Source organism: Phalacrocorax aristotelis, unplaced genomic scaffold (assembly GCF_949628215.1).
Source record: "Phalacrocorax aristotelis unplaced genomic scaffold, bGulAri2.1 scaffold_92, whole genome shotgun sequence".
NCBI classification, from domain to species: Eukaryota; Metazoa; Chordata; class Aves; order Suliformes; family Phalacrocoracidae; genus Phalacrocorax; species Phalacrocorax aristotelis.
The window spans coordinates 279,481-299,199 of NW_027441286.1; the positions used below are offsets into that span (position 1 = coordinate 279,481).

Sequence of the window (19,719 nt, forward strand, 5' to 3'; positions counted from 1 at the left end):
CGCTATCACAACTACTAGTCGACTGGGAGACGGGAGCATTACTGAGTAGGAAACCTATCCCACAGAGAACACCTTTGCGATGTATTTTGAAGCACTGGAAAGACGTCGGGGGCGGTGACCCACTAACTCGGAAACCATTAATTGAATATTGCAATCATTGGTGGCCAACGTATCAATTGGAAGGTGGGCACAAATGGCCAGAACACGAGACATTGCAATATCGTACCATCTTGCAATTAATGTTGTTTTGTAAAAAGGGAAGGCAAATGGGAAGAAGTGGCATATGTTGATTTGTTCTTTACACCGTGGAATCATCCCGAGCAGCAGAAACAGCGTGAGGTATGTCCACAAGATTCTACGGCAATGTTTCTGAAAAGAGGAAAACGTGGTGAGAACTTGAAAGAGTGTTGCTCTACTTGTGATACTGGATACTTCGCTTGATGAAACTGACAAGAAAATAGTATGGAATACAGCCAGAAGGCAGGTGCAGGGAGCACATGCTAACGGGAATTTACAGAGAACAATGAATAAGAATTTTCCATCTACAAATCCCGAGTGGGACCCTAATCAGCCAGGACCCAGGGGAATGTTGACTAGATGTCAGAGAGAGATTTTATTTGGAGTAAGACAAGCAATGCCAAAAGCAATAAATTGGTCAAAATTTATGAAGTGAGACAAGAATTAAGTGAGTCCCCTTCAGCCTTTATGGAAAGACTGAAGGTGACCACCAGAAAATATACTCATTTGAACCCAGAAAAACCAGAAAAAGCAATTCAGCTGGTCTCTATATTCATAAGACAATCAGCCCCAGATGGGGGCGGGGGGAGAGAAAACAACCTTCAGAAACTAGAACAACCTGAATCCAGAGATCTGGGTTAAATGCTTGAAGTAGCTTGGCATGAAGGAGACCAGGGGAATCAACCCTAGCTGAACACCTGGTTACACTGAAGCTACGGAATGAAGAAATAGAATTTTTGGTAGATACGGGAGCCACTTATTTGGTATTGAATACACGTGAAGAGAAATTTGATCATAAATCAGTAGATGTTGCTAGCGCAACAGGGCAAAGAAAAATTAGCCCCTCTCAGAGCCATTAAAGTTTAAATTGGAGAAGCAATGGGCAACTCACCAGTTTCTGCATATGCCTGAATGTCCACTGCCTCTGTTATGACGAGATCTATTAGGTCAATTAGATGCTCAAGTAACTTTTAAAGATGGAGAGATTAAATCACTAATACCAGAATCAAAAGCCACAGAGGCGAGAGCGTTTATGTTACAGGATTCCTCCAGGGAGGAACGGGTTCCCGAGGAAGTGGAAAACGTAGTAATTCCTTTGGTTTGAGCGAGCGGAGCTCCGGAGCGATCTAAGTGGGCAGAGCCGGTAAAAGTAACCTTAAAGCTTGGAGCCAAGCCCGTAAGACAAAAACAATACGCTATTAAGCGAGAGGCTCGAAAAGGATTACAGAAGTTAATTATAAAATTTTTCAGAATATGAGCTTTTAGTGGAATGTGAATCAGAATATAGTACTCCTGTGTCGCCAGTAAAGAAATCTAGAGGCAAAGAGTATTAGCTAGTTCACGATTTAAGGGCTATAAATCAGGTGGTCCAAGATATACATCCGGTAGTAGCTAATCCATACACTTTACTGACCTCTTTTAAAGGAGGAGCATAAATGGTTTACTGTACTAGATTTGAAGGACGCCTTCTTTTGCATACCTCCAGGCATAAAAAGTCAAAGCCTATTTGCTTTGGAATGGGAAAGCCCCACCACAGAATGAAAGACACAGCTACCATGGACCGTACTTCCACAAGGATTTAAAAATAGTCCTACGATACTTGAGACTCAGCTGGCAAAAAAAAATTAGAGATATAGAAAAAACAGAACCCAGGGAGAGGCATCTTGTTACAGAATGCGGATGACATTCTGATAGCGGCACAAAGTAAAGAAAAATGTTTTGAAATTTTTAAATTTTCTGGGCCAAGGAAGATGCGGAGTTTCCAGAAACAAAACCCAAATAGGAAAAGAAGCAGCCATTTATTTAGGATTTGAAATATCTCAAAGACAAAGACAATTAGAAAGTGAAAAGAAAGAAACTATTTGTCAAATTCCCGAACCTAGCAGCCCAAAGGAACTGAGAGCTTTTCTGAAAACAATGAAATAGCATCAGCTCTGGATTCTGAACTATAGACTGTATGTAAAACCATTATTTGAGGCATTGAAAGACTCAAAAGGATAAATATTTAACCTGGACGCCCGGATGCCAAACGGCATTCAAAGAACTGAAAAGAGCCTCGATGATGGCCCCTGCATTAGGCCTACCTGATTTCGCTAAACCTTTTCAGTTGTTTGTCCACGAAAGACAACATTTAGCCCTTGGAGTGCTGACACAGCGACTGGGAACCTGGAAGAGACCTGTGGGCTACTTCTCCAAACAACCTGACCACGCGAGTAAAAGATGGCCTAGGTGTTTACGGGCAGTAGCAACAACAGCGCTGCCGATCCGGGAAGCCCCAAAGTTAACAATGGGACAGAAGATGACAGTATATGTCCCGCACATAGCGGTGACTGTTTTAGAACAAAAGGGGGGTCGTTGGCTATCCCTTAGCAGAATGTTGAAATATCAAGTTGTTCTGTTAGAACAAGACGATGTGGAATCGAAGACTACTGCTATACTGAATCCTGCTATGTTTTTAACAACAGAAAACCTTACGGACAATTTAGAACACGATCGCTTGCTAACTATTGAACAAGTCTATTCCAGCAGACCAGACCTGAGACACAAACCTCTGGGAAAATCCTGATCTGGAGTTGTTTACAGATGGAAGAAGCTCTGGGCGAGAAGAGAAGCGAATGGCCGGATATGCTGTCGTTATCGCCGCCGAGGGAACGGAGTCAGGGGTGCTGCCTGCAAACACCTCAGCACAGAAAGCAGTATTGGTAGCATTGAAGCGAGCTCTGCGAATGGCAGAAGGACAAAGGATAAATATCTAGACTGATTCCAAACGTGCATTTGGTGTGATCCACGATCATGGAGCTATTGGGAAGGAGAAAGGACTGCCATCAGCCCAAGAATCATCAATACAGCATAAAGAAGAAATTCTCCAACTTCCGGAAGACGTGCAGAAACCAAAAGAAGTGGCGGTAAAGCGTTGCAAAGCTCATCAATTTGGCCAGACGGCTGTAAACATAAGCAAACGACTGACCGATAAAGCTGCAAAGAGGACTGCAGAGCAAGGTATCCTTGCACTAGTACCAGTAAAACAGATCAGAATTCCAAAGTTGAAACCGAGATATAATAAATTGGATGAGCAATTAGCAGAACAATTGGAAGCATCACAAAACACAGAGAGATGGTAGGTAACACCAGAAAAACAAGTAATAACAACAACCACCCCACAAGTTATGACAGAACTTGCAAAAGAAAACCATGAGCAAACACATTAGGGTGTAGGCGCTACGGTTTTGAGTTTAAAAACATCTGTAGCGTGTGTAGGCACGACAAGAATAGTTAAACCCATAGTAGCTAAGTGTCCAATCTGTCCTAGAAATAATCCCCTGAACCAAAGGAAACAACCTTTAGGAGTAACAAAACAAAAAATTCTCCCGGAAATTATTAGCAAATTAAGTTCTCTGAGTTACCCAGACAAAATAGATAGAGCAGTATTTGTCAGTGCTGATTGACAAATTTTCTAGATGGCCAGCAGCTTTCTCGTGCTGCACCGACAAAGCTAGAGTAGTAGTTAAGACGTTGCTGAAGGAAATAATACCAAGATTTAGAGTGCCAACGGGAATGTCCTCTGATAGAGCACCACATTTTTTTGCAGAGGTACTTCAACAAATTAATAAAATTTTGGGTAGAAAATGGGACCTGCATACACCCTGGAGACCACAATCAAGTGAAAAATTTCAGAACATGAAGCAAACACTAAACTGACATAGTGGAATATTATTGATCTAGGATGGAAGTATTGAGAAAATTATTATTTCAGAACTTCCAAACAGGGGAAATGTAACCAAAGTGATGAAATCAACCAGAGACGGTGTTCCATTACGGGAACATGGAGCGTACCAATCAGCGTATCTGTCGATCTGCATTTTAGTCCGTAGGCGATCATTAATGCGAACAGAACAACAGACAACGTGCTTCTGTCAGAAAAGGATGAAAAAACGCTGTTTCGCTTAGCGGACTGAGAAAACTAGCCAAGACTGCCAAGAGTAAGAGCTGAGAAGCTAAAAGGTAATTCCGGCAGGGGGAGATCGCGACCACCGACTCACAGACCACCACCGACCCAAGTAACAGAAGAGAACAACGGAAGAGGACAACCGAGCCTGCGCAGTGACTGACATAGGGAACGAGCAAGTTTGTACCAATCAGCAGACAGGACAATAATGAATATATATGAATACGTAAAACATTGATCTACAAATTGTACGGGAAAGGTGCGTGAGGTACGCACGCCAGGAGGAGCGATCCCCCGTGCATCCGGCGCCGCGAATAAAGAATGCCTGCTCTTTAATACTAAATTGGTGTTGAGGAGTCGTTTCCGATTTTAACGCATTTTTCGGTAACACAGGGAGTCAGATCAAGAGAGCCAGAGAACAACAAAACACCGACAGGCTACAGGACAGAGCAGGAGGAATAAAAAAAAAAAAAACGGAGCCAGAGCCAGGCAGAGAGAGGCGGAGAAAGAAAAAGGAGCCACAGGCTACAGGACAGAGAGAGGGAGGACTGAAAAGACGGGGAGGCAGGGAGACACTCAGAGCGAGATGGAGAAAGAAGGTGCGGGGGGGGGGGGGGGCGCAAAAAAAAAAAGTAAATTTTGCAGCAGGTAAGGAAAGAGAGGGGGCCGGGGGAGAGACAGGGAGGGCCCAGGACGCACAAGAGAGGCAACGGGGCCCCAGTGGCCCAGGACTCACCGCGACTCTCGCTCTCAGCGCTGCTGGCACAATTTAGCCGTTCAGATGCTTCTTTCCCCTCCTCTCCTCCCTGCCTCTTCTGCAGCTCCAGACTCTAGGCCGTCCTCCACCTGAAGAGAATACGTGGGTGTCTTACAGCTCTTACCAGATGAGGCTTCCTAGGCACGTAGCCTAGCTCGCTCGTGCACTACACGCCCGTACCCAACTCCGGGTTACGCGTACAGACCCTACGGTGCACGTTGGTGGCCTGGCCCGCTGCGGGCTATGAAGGGGGATCCTTCCTCCCCCACCTGCATGGACAGGCTCTCTCTTGCCTGCGGCAGGAAGGCAGCTGGCAGCCAGAGCACCTTCAGTTTCTTCTTCTTTACCTTTCGTTGGCGTCTCCAGCTTCAGCTGAGGCAGCTCCTGTCCGCAGCCGGGAAGGGCTTTGTCTATCCCTTTTCGGCCCTGCGCTGCGAGGACGGCGAGGACGGGCAGAGAGAAGCCACGCGAGCCTGAGACGGCCACAGGCAACGGCATCCCCGGGGGAAGGACAGACAACCACGTCCTCAGCACGGTCTCTGGGAGAGGGAAAGAAGAAACAGTGACCGTCATTACCGTCGATCGACCCTGGCCAAAGCCTCTCCTTCCGCAGGGGCTTCTGGACACACCGCTCCCTCCCCACGCTACTGCTAAGGGCCCCTGCGCCAAGGGGGAATCCAGTGCGCTTGAGGGACGGCTTGCTGCCTTCACGACAGGGCCTGGGGGTGGCCTAAGGCTATGCAGCACGCTTATGGGGAGGTGCCGGAGCTGGGGGCAGGCGCACGGGGCAAGGGGGGCCAGGGGAGGCTGAGCGGGACCTCCGGTGGGCCGGGGAGGCGGCCATCATCTGCGCCCTGGGCACGGGGAAAAGGTCATCGTCCTCCTCCTTTCCCTCTTCCCTTCTGTCAGCTCCCGGGGAACTCACCGCTTCTCGGGAAGCGGCCGCACCCGCAAGCCCCCAGTAATCAACACGAATCCAACCCCAAAAATACACCTCGCGTACCGTACGCGCCACGGCCGCCCGGCACCCGAGCGCCGGAAGACCGCGCCTCCCGCCATGCCCGGCGAACCACGTGACAGGGCCGGCAGCCACTGCGCCAGGAATACAGCTCCCGGCATGCTCTGCGGCACAACCCGGCCGCCCGGCAGCCGCAAGGACTACAGCTCCCGGCATGCTCTGCGGCACAACCCGGCCGCCCGGCGGCCGGTTTGATGCGGAGCCACCCAGCATCCCTGCGAGCACAGCTGCAGGCGCAACAGCAGTTACGCAGCCACAACTAGGCACTAAACAAAGGCTTTCCAACACTGGAGGTCTAGAACAGGTAGGCATTAGCACAGAAGCACAAGGGGCTCCGTCACCCTGCACAAATCTCCCCGTGCCTACACACGCACACGTTCAGAAGTTAGTTATCAGAAAACGCCCGACTCAGCCATTTGCCACAGTCACGAGACTCACGACATGATAACACGACATGACACGCGAGGTGGGCTCAGAGTTTTAAGGCAAGAAATACCTCCCACGCCCCCCACCCGAGATCTTTCAGGGTCCACACCTGCCATCGCCCCGCACCAAACCTACCCGGCCAAAGGCTTTCAGGTGGCCCGAAACACTGTACACAGAAAATAACCAGGGACAGACCTGCATTGTTCGGAAGCGAACGATGCCCGACCGGGGCTCCTCTGCGGGGCACGGAGCCCCCCGGCCCCGCCCGGAGACACACACCCGCCCCCCGCTGCCCGAACTCACCCACCAGCGCTCTCCGGCCCCCGGACACGGCCGCGCTGCTCTCTCAGGCGGCTGCCGCAGGCGAGGCTCGGGCACCGCCAGGCCTCCAGCCGTCCCGAGGGGCTGCCGGCCACCGCAGGGGATGGCTGCCGGCGGCCGGACCGCCGCGGCGCTCCCCGCCCAGCTCCCAGCAGGCTCCGCCGGCCGCGGGCTTCCCACGCCGGGCCGCAGAGGGGCCCCGGCACCGCACAGGGACGCCTCGCGACCCGGCCGCCACACGCACCGGCCCTTCGGCCTCCACACGCACCGCTCCCGCCCCCGCTCCGACGCGCCGCGCACGCGCCACCGGAAGCCCGAGCCCCGCGGGGCGGCCCTTAAAGGGCGGCCGGAAGGAACGGCCCCCACCGGCCCCGCCACCGCGCCCAGCCGGTGAGCGCCAGCGCCCCCTGCTGGCCGGGCCGCGCTCAGCTCGCGAGGGCGCCGAGGGCCGGGCGGGGCGGGACGCGCCGGCTCGGGGCCAGCGCCTTCTCGGGGCGAGCGGGAAACCCCTGCGGGCCCCGGTCACGGCCGGGCACAGCCGCGCGCCCTCCGAGAGCTGCTGAACGCGGCTGCCGCTCGTGACACATACCGAGCCGTCTGCGACGGGAGCGGGCAGAGGAGGAAGGGGCCGGCGGCCGCGGCGCCCTGGCCCCAGGCGGGGGGGGGGCTGGGGCCCGGGGGGCCGCCCCCCTCCTCACAGTTCCCTCACAGTTCCCTCACAGTTCCCTCACAGTTCCCTCACAGTTCCCTCACAGTTCCCTCACAGTTCCCTCACAGTTCCCTCACAGTTCCCTCACAGTTCCCTCACAGTTCCCTCACAGTTCCCTCACAGTTCCCTCACAGTTCCCTCACAGTTCCCTCACAGTTCCCTCACAGTTCCCTCACAGTTCCCTCACAGTTCCCTCACAGTTCCCTCACAGTTCCCTCACAGTTCCCTCACAGTTCCCTCACAGTTCCCTCACAGTTCCCTCACAGTTCCCTCACAGTTCCCTCACAGTTCCCTCACAGTTCCCTCACAGTTCCCTCACAGTTCCCTCACAGTTCCCTCACAGTTCCCTCACAGTTCCCTCACAGTTCCCTCACAGTTCCCTCACAGTTCCCTCACAGTTCCCTCACAGTTCCCTCACAGTTCCCTCACAGTTCCCTCACAGTTCCCTCACAGTTCCCTCACAGTTCCCTCACAGTTCCCTCACAGTTCCCTCACAGTTCCCTCACAGTTCCCTCACAGTTCCCTCACAGTTCCCTCACAGTTCCCTCACAGTTCCCTCACAGTTCCCTCACAGTTCCCTCACAGTTCCCTCACAGTTCCCTCACAGTTCCCTCACAGTTCCCTCACAGTTCCCTCACAGTTCCCTCACAGTTCCCTCACAGTTCCCTCACAGTTCCCTCACAGTTCCCTCACAGTTCCCTCACAGTTCCCTCACAGTTCCCTCACAGTTCCCTCACAGTTCCCTCACAGTTCCCTCACAGTTCCCTCACAGTTCCCTCACAGTTCCCTCACAGTTCCCTCACAGTTCCCTCACAGTTCCCTCACAGTTCCCTCACAGTTCCCTCACAGTTCCCTCACAGTTCCCTCACAGTTCCCTCACAGTTCCCTCACAGTTCCCTCACAGTTCCCTCACAGTTCCCTCACAGTTCCCTCACAGTTCCCTCACAGTTCCCTCACAGTTCCCTCACAGTTCCCTCACAGTTCATCCCATGGACGGAACCGGGACCTACTGTGAGGCACTGGGAAAGAAGTGGGAGGAAGCCGGGACAGACCAATATAGCCCAGTATGGACTAGACCAATATAGCCCAGTATGGACTGGAGGGAACTGCGAGGGAACCGCGAGAGAACCCCACAGAACAAACCATGGGGCACGAGAAGGCAGAGAATTAAGAATTAGGGACAGGGAGCCAGAAAAAAAAAAAGAAAAAAACCAAAGGGAGACAGAGAGCAAAAGGAATCGCAATGCGTACGGAGAGAAGAGAGAAACAATTCTAGCATAGGGTCACGGGGGAGCCAGGGACAGCAAGATGGAGAAAGGACAGGAGCTACAGGCTACAGGGCAGAGAGGGAAGAATTAATGAATAGACACAGAGAGATGGGCAGAAAGACATGGAGAAAGGCTAAAGATCACACGGCCTACAGGGAAGAGAGAAGAGAGGGAGGAATTTTAAAAACAGGGGCAAGAAGCCAGAGAGAGGGAGAGAGAAGCAACAATAAAATGGGGACAAGCCACAGGGCAGCGAGGAGGGAATCAATGAATAAGAACACGAGACCAAAGAGAACACAATGTAGAATGGAAAAAAGGAACAGCGGCCTACAGGGAAGGAGGAATTAAAGATCAGGGACTGGGAGGCAGACAGAGACACATGAAGAAACAAGTGAAAAAAAAGAAAAAAACAAACCAACAGCAATGGGCTACAAAGACAGAGAGGGAGGAAATGAGGAAATAAAACATCGCAGCAAGGAGCTGGACAGAGAGAGATGAGGACAAACAAATAGCACGGGTCCACGTGACAGAGAACGTGGAATTAGAACACAGAGAGAGGGAGCCGGACAGAGAGAGAGGCCGAGAGAAACATCTAGACAGGCTACAGCGGGCAGAGGCAGGAATTAAAACCTAGGGACAGGGAGCTGGACAGAGAGAGATGGAGGTCACAGGGAACAGCGGTGGCTGCAGGAAGAACAGGAATTCATGAATAGGGAAAGGGAGCTGGACAGAGAAGAACTCAGAAAGGCAAGAACAGTAGCAGGGTACAGAGCAGAGCAGACGAATTAAAAAGCACGGGGGGAGCGTTGAGGCAGACAGAGAGAGATTAAGAAAAAAGTCACGGGCTACGTGGCAAAGCAGGAGGAATTCAGAAACGAGGATGGGAACCAAGGGAGAGTGTGCTGGTGAAGGATAACGGGCATTAAAAGTGAGGGACGGGGAGCTGGGAAAAGCGAGGCAGAGAAAAACAGAATCACAGAGAGAATCACACAAAGCCAAAAAAGAAGAAACTGAACAACAGGAACAGGTGTAACCAAAGCGATGAAATCAACCAACCAGAGACGGTGTTCCATTACGGGAACATGGAGCGTACCAATCAGCGCACCTGTCGATCTGCATTTTAGTGCCTAGGCGATCGTTAATGTCAGCAGAACAACAGACAACATGCTTCTGTCAGAAAAGGATGACAAAACGCGGTTTCGCTTAGCGGACTGAGAAAACTAGCCAAGACTGCCAAGAGTAAGAGCCGAGAAGCTAAAAGGTAATTCCGGCAGGGGGAGATCGCGACCACCGACTCACAGACCACCACCTACTCAGAAGAGAACAACGGAAGAGGACAACCGAGCCTGCGCAGTGATTGACATACGGAACGAGCAAGTTTGTACCCATCGCTAGACAAGACAATAACGACTATGTATGAGTATGTAAAATTTTCATCTACAAATTGTACAGGAAAGGTGCGTGAGGTACGCACGCCAGGAGGAGCGATCCCCCGTGCATCCGGCGCCGTGAATATAGAATGCCTGCTCTTTAATACTAAATTGGTGTTGAGGAGTCGTTTCCGATTTTAACGCGTTTTTCGGTAACAGTTTTGGCACCCCAGGTGGGAACCTGCTTTTGAATCTCGACGGATCCGTGGGATCGTGGGACCTGCAGCCGGCCCCGAGGAATTCTCCGGGAGAGCTTCCGATCCCCGGGCCAGAGAATTCTGAGCAAGATCCCCTGGATTGAGGTAAACAAGGCATTCTTTGAAGAAGAAACTTAGGTAGAATAATACGTGGGGTTAGTTTCCCACATAGGATAGGATAGCGGGTTTGAGTCCCACAGGCCTGCCCGTAAGGCGCGGCGAAAGCCACGCAGGGTCGGGGCCAAGAGGTGCCTCGGTTGGTAAGTCTCTGCTAGGCGAAAGCCTGTGGAGCGGGACCCGAGGGTAGGGGAGTCTTCAACAGGGGGTTGAAGTCTCCAGGGATATCTAGCAGGGGGCTACAGATCCCAGTGGCAGATTTCCAGTGAGACCTCTAACGGGGGTTGGAGTCCCTCTGACTAGTATTTGTGATAGTGCGCTATCACAACTACTAGTCGACTGGGAGACGGGAGCATTACTGAGTAGGAAACCTATCCCACAGAGAACACCTTTGCGATGTATTTTGAAGCACTGGAAAGACGTCGGGGGCGGTGACCCACTAACTCGGAAACCATTAATTGAATATTGCAATCATTGGTGGCCAACGTATCAATTGGAAGGTGGGCACAAATGGCCAGAACACGAGACATTGCAATATCGTACCATCTTGCAATTAATGTTGTTTTGTAAAAAGGGAAGGCAAACGGGAAGAAGTGGCATATGTTGATTTGTTCTTTACACCGTGGAATCATCCCGAGCAGCAGAAACAGCGTGAGGTATGTCCACAAGATTCTACGGCAATGTTTCTGAAAAGAGGAAAACTTGGTGAGAACTTGAAAGAGTGTTGCTCTACTTGTGATACTGGATACTTCGCTTGATGAAACTGACAAGAAAATAGTACTGAATACAGCCAGAAGGCAGGTGCAGGGAGCACATGCTAACGGGAATTTACAGAGAACAATGAATAAGAATTTTCCATCTACAAATCCCGAGTGGGACCCTAATCAGCCAGGACCCAGGGGAATGTTGACTAGATGTCAGAGAGAGATTTTATTTGGAGTAAGACAAGCAATGCCAAAAGCAATAAATTGGTCAAAATTTATGAAGTGAGACAAGAATTAAGTGAGTCCCCTTCAGCCTTTATGGAAAGACTGAAGGTGACCACCAGAAAATATACTCATTTGAACCCAGAAAAACCAGAAAAAGCAATTCAGCTGGTCTCTATATTCATAAGACAATCAGCCCCAGATGGGGGCGGGGGGAGAGAAAACAACCTTCAGAAACTAGAACAACCTGAATCCAGAGATCTGGGTTAAATGCTTGAAGTAGCTTGGCATGAAGGAGACCAGGGGAATCAACCCTAGCTGAACACCTGGTTACACTGAAGCTACGGAATGAAGAAATAGAATTTTTGGTAGATACGGGAGCCACTTATTTGGTATTGAATACACGTGAAGAGAAATTTGATCATAAATCAGTAGATGTTGCTAGCGCAACAGGGCAAAGAAAAATTAGCCCCTCTCAGAGCCATTAAAGTTTAAATTGGAGAAGCAATGGGCAACTCACCAGTTTCTGCATATGCCTGAATGTCCACTGCCTCTGTTATGACGAGATCTATTAGGTCAATTAGATGCTCAAGTAACTTTTAAAGATGGAGAGATTAAATCACTAATACCAGAATCAAAAGCCACAGAGGCGAGAGCGTTTATGTTACAGGATTCCTCCAGGGAGGAACGGGTTCCCGAGGAAGTGGAAAACGTAGTAATTCCTTTGGTTTGAGCGAGCGGAGCTCCGGAGCGATCTAAGTGGGCAGAGCCGGTAAAAGTAACCTTAAAGCTTGGAGCCAAGCCCGTAAGACAAAAACAATACGCTATTAAGCGAGAGGCTCGAAAAGGATTACAGAAGTTAATTATAAAATTTTTCAGAATATGAGCTTTTAGTGGAATGTGAATCAGAATATAGTACTCCTGTGTCGCCAGTAAAGAAATCTAGAGGCAAAGAGTATTAGCTAGTTCACGATTTAAGGGCTATAAATCAGGTGGTCCAAGATATACATCCGGTAGTAGCTAATCCATACACTTTACTGACCTCTTTTAAAGGAGGAGCATAAATGGTTTACTGTACTAGATTTGAAGGACGCCTTCTTTTGCATACCTCCAGGCATAAAAAGTCAAAGCCTATTTGCTTTGCAATGGGAAAGCCCCACCACAGAATGAAAGACACAGCTACCATGGACCGTACTTCCACAAGGATTTAAAAATAGTCCTACGATACTTGAGACTCAGCTGGCAAAAAAAAATTAGAGATATAGAAAAAACAGAACCCAGGGAGAGGCATCTTGTTACAGAATGCGGATGACATTCTGATAGCGGCACAAAGTAAAGAAAAATGTTTTGAAATTTTTAAATTTTCTGGGCCAAGGAAGATGCGGAGTTTCCAGAAACAAAACCCAAATAGGAAAAGAAGCAGCCATTTATTTAGGATTTGAAATATCTCAAAGACAAAGACAATTAGAAAGTGAAAAGAAAGAAACTATTTGTCAAATTCCCGAACCTAGCAGCCCAAAGGAACTGAGAGCTTTTCTGAAAACAATGAAATAGCATCAGCTCTGGATTCTGAACTATAGACTGTATGTAAAACCATTATTTGAGGCATTGAAAGACTCAAAAGGATAAATATTTAACCTGGACGCCCGGATGCCAAACGGCATTCAAAGAACTGAAAAGAGCCTCGATGATGGCCCCTGCATTAGGCCTACCTGATTTCGCTAAACCTTTTCAGTTGTTTGTCCACGAAAGACAACATTTAGCCCTTGGAGTGCTGACACAGCGACTGGGAACCTGGAAGAGACCTGTGGGCTACTTCTCCAAACAACCTGACCACGCGAGTAAAAGATGGCCTAGGTGTTTACGGGCAGTAGCAACAACAGCGCTGCCGATCCGGGAAGCCCCAAAGTTAACAATGGGACAGAAGATGACAGTATATGTCCCGCACATAGCGGTGACTGTTTTAGAACAAAAGGGGGGTCGTTGGCTATCCCTTAGCAGAATGTTGAAATATCAAGTTGTTCTGTTAGAACAAGACGATGTGGAATCGAAGACTACTGCTATACTGAATCCTGCTATGTTTTTAACAACAGAAAACCTTACGGACAATTTAGGACACGATCGCTTGCTAACTATTGAACAAGTCTATTCCAGCAGACCAGACCTGAGACACAAACCTCTGGGAAAATCCTGATCTGGAGTTGTTTACAGATGGAAGAAGCTCTGGGCGAGAAGAGAAGCGAATGGCCGGATATGCTGTCGTTATCGCCGCCGAGGGAATGGAGTCAGGGGTGCTGCCTGCAAACACCTCAGCACAGAAAGCAGCATTGGTAGCATTGAAGCGAGCTCTGCGAATGGCAGAAGGACAAAGGATAAATATCTAGACTGATTCCAAACGTGCATTTGGTGTGATCCACGATCATGGAGCTATTGGGAAGGAGAAAGGACTGCCATCAGCCCAAGAATCATCAATACAGCATAAAGAAGAAATTCTCCAACTTCCGGAAGACGTGCAGAAACCAAAAGAAGTGGCGGTAAAGCGTTGCAAAGCTCATCAATTTGGCCAGACGGCTGTAAACATAAGCAAACGACTGACCGATAAAGCTGCAAAGAGGACTGCAGAGCAAGGTATCCTTGCACTAGTACCAGTAAAACAGATCAGAATTCCAAAGTTGAAACCGAGATATAATAAATTGGATGAGCAATTAGCAGAACAATTGGAAGCATCACAAAACACAGAGAGATGGTAGGTAACACCAGAAAAACAAGTAATAACAACAACCACCCCACAAGTTATGACAGAACTTGCAAAAGAAAACCATGAGCAAACACATTAGGGTGTAGGCGCTACGGTTTTGAGTTTAAAAACATCTGTAGCGTGTGTAGGCACGACAAGAATAGTTAAACCCATAGTAGCTAAGTGTCCAATCTGTCCTAGAAATAATCCCCTGAACCAAAGGAAACAACCTTTAGGAGTAACAAAACAAAAAATTCTCCCGGAAATTATTAGCAAATTAAGTTCTCTGAGTTACCCAGACAAAATAGATAGAGCAGTATTTGTCAGTGCTGATTGACAAATTTTCTAGATGGCCAGCAGCTTTCTCGTGCTGCACCGACAAAGCTAGAGTAGTAGTTAAGACGTTGCTGAAGGAAATAATACCAAGATTTAGAGTGCCAACGGGAATGTCCTCTGATAGAGCACCACATTTTTTTGCAGAGGTACTTCAACAAATTAATAAAATTTTGGGTAGAAAATGGGACCTGCATACACCCTGGAGACCACAATCAAGTGAAAAATTTCAGAACATGAAGCAAACACTAAACTGACATAGTGGAATATTATTGATCTAGGATGGAAGTATTGAGAAAATTATTATTTCAGAACTTCCAAACAGGGGAAATGTAACCAAAGTGATGAAATCAACCAGAGACGGTGTTCCATTACGGGAACATGGAGCGTACCAATCAGCGTATCTGTCGATCTGCATTTTAGTCCGTAGGCGATCATTAATGCGAACAGAACAACAGACAACGTGCTTCTGTCAGAAAAGGATGACAAAACGCGGTTTCGCTTAGCGGACTGAGAAAACTAGCCAAGACTGCCAAGAGTAAGAGCCGAGAAGCTAAAAGGTAATTCCGGCAGGGGGAGATCGCGACCACCGACTCACAGACCACCACCGACCCAAGTAACAGAAGAGAACAACGGAAGAGGACAACCGAGCCTGCGCAGCGATTTACATACGGAACGAGCAAGTTTGTACCAATCAGCAGACAGGACAATAATGAATATGTATGAATACGTAAAACATTGATCTACAAATTGTACGGGAAAGGTGCGTGAGGTACGCACGCCAGGAGGAGCGATCCCCCGTGCATCCGGCGCCGCGAATAAAGAATGCCTGCTCTTTAATACTAAATTGGTGTTGAGGAGTCGTTTCCGATTTTAACGCGTTTTTCGGTAACACAGGGAGTCAGATCAAGAGAGCCAGAGAACAACAAAACACCGACAGGCTACAGGACAGAGCAGGAGGAATAAAAAAAAAAAAAAAACGGAGCCAGAGCCAGGCAGAGAGAGGCGGAGAAAGAAAAAGGAGCCACAGGCTACAGGACAGAGAGAGGGAGGACTGAAAAGACGGGGAGGCAGGGAGACACTCAGAGCGAGATGGAGAAAGAAGGTGCGGGGGGGGGGGGGGCGCAAAAAAAAAAAGTAAATTTTGCAGCAGGTAAGGAAAGAGAGGGGGCCGGGGGAGAGACAGGGAGGGCCCAGGACGCACAAGAGAGGCAACGGGGCCCCAGTGGCCCAGGACTCACCGCGACTCTCGCTCTCAGCGCTGCTGGCACAATTTAGCCGTTCAGATGCTTCTTTCCCCTCCTCTCCTCCCTGCCTCTTCTGCAGCTCCAGACTCTAGGCCGTCCTCCACCTGAAGAGAATACGTGGGTGTCTTACAGCTCTTACCAGATGAGGCTTCCTAGGCACGTAGCCTAGCTCGCTCGTGCACTACACGCCCGTACCCAACTCCGGGTTACGCGTACAGACCCTACGGTGCACGTTGGTGGCCTGGCCCGCTGCGGGCTATGAAGGGGGATCCTTCCTCCCCCACCTGCATGGACAGGCTCTCTCTTGCCTGCGGCAGGAAGGCAGCTGGCAGCCAGAGCACCTTCAGTTTCTTCTTCTTTACCTTTCGTTGGCGTCTCCAGCTTCAGCTGAGGCAGCTCCTGTCCGCAGCCGGGAAGGGCTTTGTCTATCCCTTTTCGGCCCTGCGCTGCGAGGACGGCGAGGACGGGCAGAGAGAAGCCACGCGAGCCTGAGACGGCCACAGGCAACGGCATCCCCGGGGGAAGGACAGACAACCACGTCCTCAGCACGGTCTCTGGGAGAGGGAAAGAAGAAACAGTGACCGTCATTACCGTCGATCGACCCTGGCCAAAGCCTCTCCTTCCGCAGGGGCTTCTGGACACACCGCTCCCTCCCCACGCTACTGCTAAGGGCCCCTGCGCCAAGGGGGAATCCAGTGCGCTTGAGGGACGGCTTGCTGCCTTCACGACAGGGCCTGGGGGTGGCCTAAGGCTATGCAGCACGCTTATGGGGAGGTGCCGGAGCTGGGGGCAGGCGCACGGGGCAAGGGGGGCCAGGGGAGGCTGAGCGGGACCTCCGGTGGGCCGGGGAGGCGGCCATCATCTGCGCCCTGGGCACGGGGAAAAGGTCATCGTCCTCCTCCTTTCCCTCTTCCCTTCTGTCAGCTCCCGGGGAACTCACCGCTTCTCGGGAAGCGGCCGCACCCGCAAGCCCCCAGTAATCAACACGAATCCAACCCCAAAAATACACCTCGCGTACCGTACGCGCCACGGCCGCCCGGCACCCGAGCGCCGGAAGACCGCGCCTCCCGCCACGCCCGGCGAACCACGTGACAGGGCCGGCAGCCACTGCGCCAGGAATACAGCTCCCGGCATGCTCTGCGGCACAACCCGGCCGCCCGGCAGCCGCAAGGACTACAGCTCCCGGCATGCTCTGCGGCACAACCCGGCCGCCCGGCGGCCGGTTTGATGCGGAGCCACCCAGCATCCCTGCGAGCACAGCTGCAGGCGCAACAGCAGTTACGCAGCCACAACTAGGCACTAAACAAAGGCTTTCCAACACTGGAGGTCTAGAACAGGTAGGCATTAGCACAGAAGCACAAGGGGCTCCGTCACCCTGCACAAATCTCCCCGTGCCTACACACGCACACGTTCAGAAGTTAGTTATCAGAAAACGCCCGACTCAGCCATTTGCCACAGTCACGAGACTCACGACATAACACGACATGACACGCGAGGTGGGCTCAGAGTTTTAAGGCAAGAAATACCTCCCACGCCCCCCACCCGAGATCTTTCAGGGTCCACACCTGCCATCGCCCCGCACCAAACCTACCCGGCCAAAGGCTTTCAGGTGGCCCGAAACACTGTACACAGAAAATAACCAGGGACAGACCTGCATTGTTCGGAAGCGAACGATGCCCGACCGGGGCTCCTCTGCGGGGCACGGAGCCCCCCGGCCCCGCCCGGAGACACACACCCGCCCCCCGCTGCCCGAACTCACCCACCAGCGCTCTCCGGCCCCCGGACACGGCCGCGCTGCTCTCTCAGGCGGCTGCCGCAGGCGAGGCTCGGGCACCGCCAGGCCTCCAGGCGTCCCGAGGGGCTGCCGGCCACCGCAGGGGATGGCTGCCGGCGGCCGGACCGCCGCGGCGCTCCCCGCCCAGCTCCCAGCAGGCTCCGCCGGCCGCGGGCTTCCCACGCCGGGCCGCAGAGGGGCCCCGGCACCGCACAGGGACGCCTCGCGACCCGGCCGCCACACGCACCGCTCCCGACCCCGCTCCGCCGCGCCGCGCACGCGCCACCGGAAGCCCGAGCCCCGCGGGGCGGCCCTTAAAGGGCGGCCGGAAGGAACGGCCCCCACCGGCCCCGCCACCGCGCCCAGCCGGTGAGCGCCAGCGCCCCCTGCTGGCCGGGCCGCGCTCAGCTCGCGAGGGCGCCGAGGGCCGGGCGGGGCGGGACGCGCCGGCTCGGGGCCAGCGCCTTCTCGGGGCGAGCGGGAAACCCCTGCGGGCCCCGGTCACGGCCGGGCACAGCCGCGCGCCCTCCGAGAGCTGCTGAACGGGGCTGCCGCTCGTGACACATACCGAGCCGTCTGCGACGGGAGCGGGCAGAGGAGGAAGGGGCCGGCGGCCGCGGGGCCCTGGCCCCAGGCGGGGGGGGGGGCTGGGGCCCGGGGGGCCGCCCCCCTACTCACAGTTCCCTCACAGTTCCCTCACAGTTCCCTCACAGTTCCCTCACAGTTCCCTCACAGTTCCCTCACAGTTCCCTCACAGTTCCCTCACAGTTCCCTCACAGTTCCCTCACAGTTCCCTCACAGTTCCCTCACAGTTCCCTCACAGTTCCCTCACAGTTCCCTCACAGTTCCCTCACAGTTCCCTCACAGTTCCCTCACAGTTCCCTCACAGTTCCCTCACAGTTCCCTCACAGTTCCCTCACAGTTCCCTCACAGTTCCCTCACAGTTCCCTCACAGTTCCCTCACAGTTCCCTCACAGTTCCCTCACAGTTCCCTCACAGTTCCCTCACAGTTCCCTCACAGTTCCCTCACAGTTCCCTCACAGTTCCCTCACAGTTCCCTCACAGTTCCCTCACAGTTCCCTCACAGTTCCCTCACAGTTCCCTCACAGTTCCCTCACAGTTCCCTCACAGTTCCCTCACAGTTCCCTCACAGTTCCCTCACAGTTCCCTCACAGTTCCCTCACAGTTCCCTCACAGTTCCCTCACAGTTCCCTCACAGTTCCCTCACAGTTCCCTCACAGTTCCCTCACAGTTCCCTCACAGTTCCCTCACAGTTCCCTCACAGTTCCCTCACAGTTCCCTCACAGTTCCCTCACAGTTCCCTCACAGTTCCCTCACAGTTCCCTCACAGTTCCCTCACAGTTCATCCCATGGACGGAACCGGGACCTACTGTGAGGCACTGGGAAAGAAGTGGGAGGAAGCCGGGACAGACCAATATAGCCCAGTATGGACTAGACCAATATAGCCCAGTATGGACTGGAGGGAACTGCGAGGGAACCGCGAGAGAACCCCACAGAACAAACCATGGGGCACGAGAAGGCAGAGAATTAAGAATTAGGGACAGGGAGCCAGAAAAAAAAAAAGAAAAAAACCAAAGGGAGACAGAGAGCAAAAGGAATCGCAATGCGTACGGAGAGAAGAGAGAAACAATTCTAGCATAGGGTCACGGGGGAGCCAGGGACAGCAAGATGGAGAAAGGACAGGAGCTACAGGCTACAGGGCAGAGAGGGAAGAATTAATGAATAGACACAGAGAGATGGGCAGAAAGACATGGAGAAAGGCTAAAGATCACACGGCCTACAGGGAAGAGAGAAGAGAGGGAGGAATTTTAAAAACAGGGGCAAGAAGCCAGAGAGAGGGAGAGAGAAGCAACAATAAAATGGGGACAAGCCACAGGGCAGCGAGGAGGGAATCAATGAATAAGAACACGAGACCAAAGAGAACACAATGTAGAATGGAAAAAAGGAACAGCGGCCTACAGGGAAGGAGGAATTAAAGATCAGGGACTGGGAGGCAGACAGAGACACATGAAGAAACAAGTGAAAAAAAAGAAAAAAAACAAACCAACAGCAATGGGCTACAAAGACAGAGAGGGAGGAAATGAGGAAATAAAACATCGCAGCAAGGAGCTGGACAGAGAGAGATGAGGACAAACAAATAGCACGGGTCCACGTGACAGAGAACGTGGAATTAGAACACAGAGAGAGGGAGCCGGACAGAGAGAGAGGCCGAGAGAAACATCTAGACAGGCTACAGCGGGCAGAGGCAGGAATTA

At 51.8% G+C, this 19,719-nt stretch overlaps 1 long non-coding RNA gene across 1 annotated transcript in view; it reads right to left on the reverse strand.

The window, feature by feature from the left end:
- LOC142051274 (uncharacterized) overlaps positions 1 to 16,223 on the reverse strand; it is an 88,477-nt gene extending 72,254 nt beyond the window's left edge. Inside the window, exons 1-4 of the long non-coding RNA XR_012658386.1 lie at positions 16,032 to 16,223; positions 15,664 to 15,773; positions 5,288 to 5,479; positions 4,920 to 5,029 (exon numbers count right to left, since the gene is read on the reverse strand). This is a non-coding gene — a long non-coding RNA (uncharacterized LOC142051274). The remainder of the gene's footprint in view (positions 1 to 4,919; positions 5,030 to 5,287; positions 5,480 to 15,663; positions 15,774 to 16,031) is intronic.
- Positions 16,224 to 19,719: the final 3,496 nt, after the last annotated feature.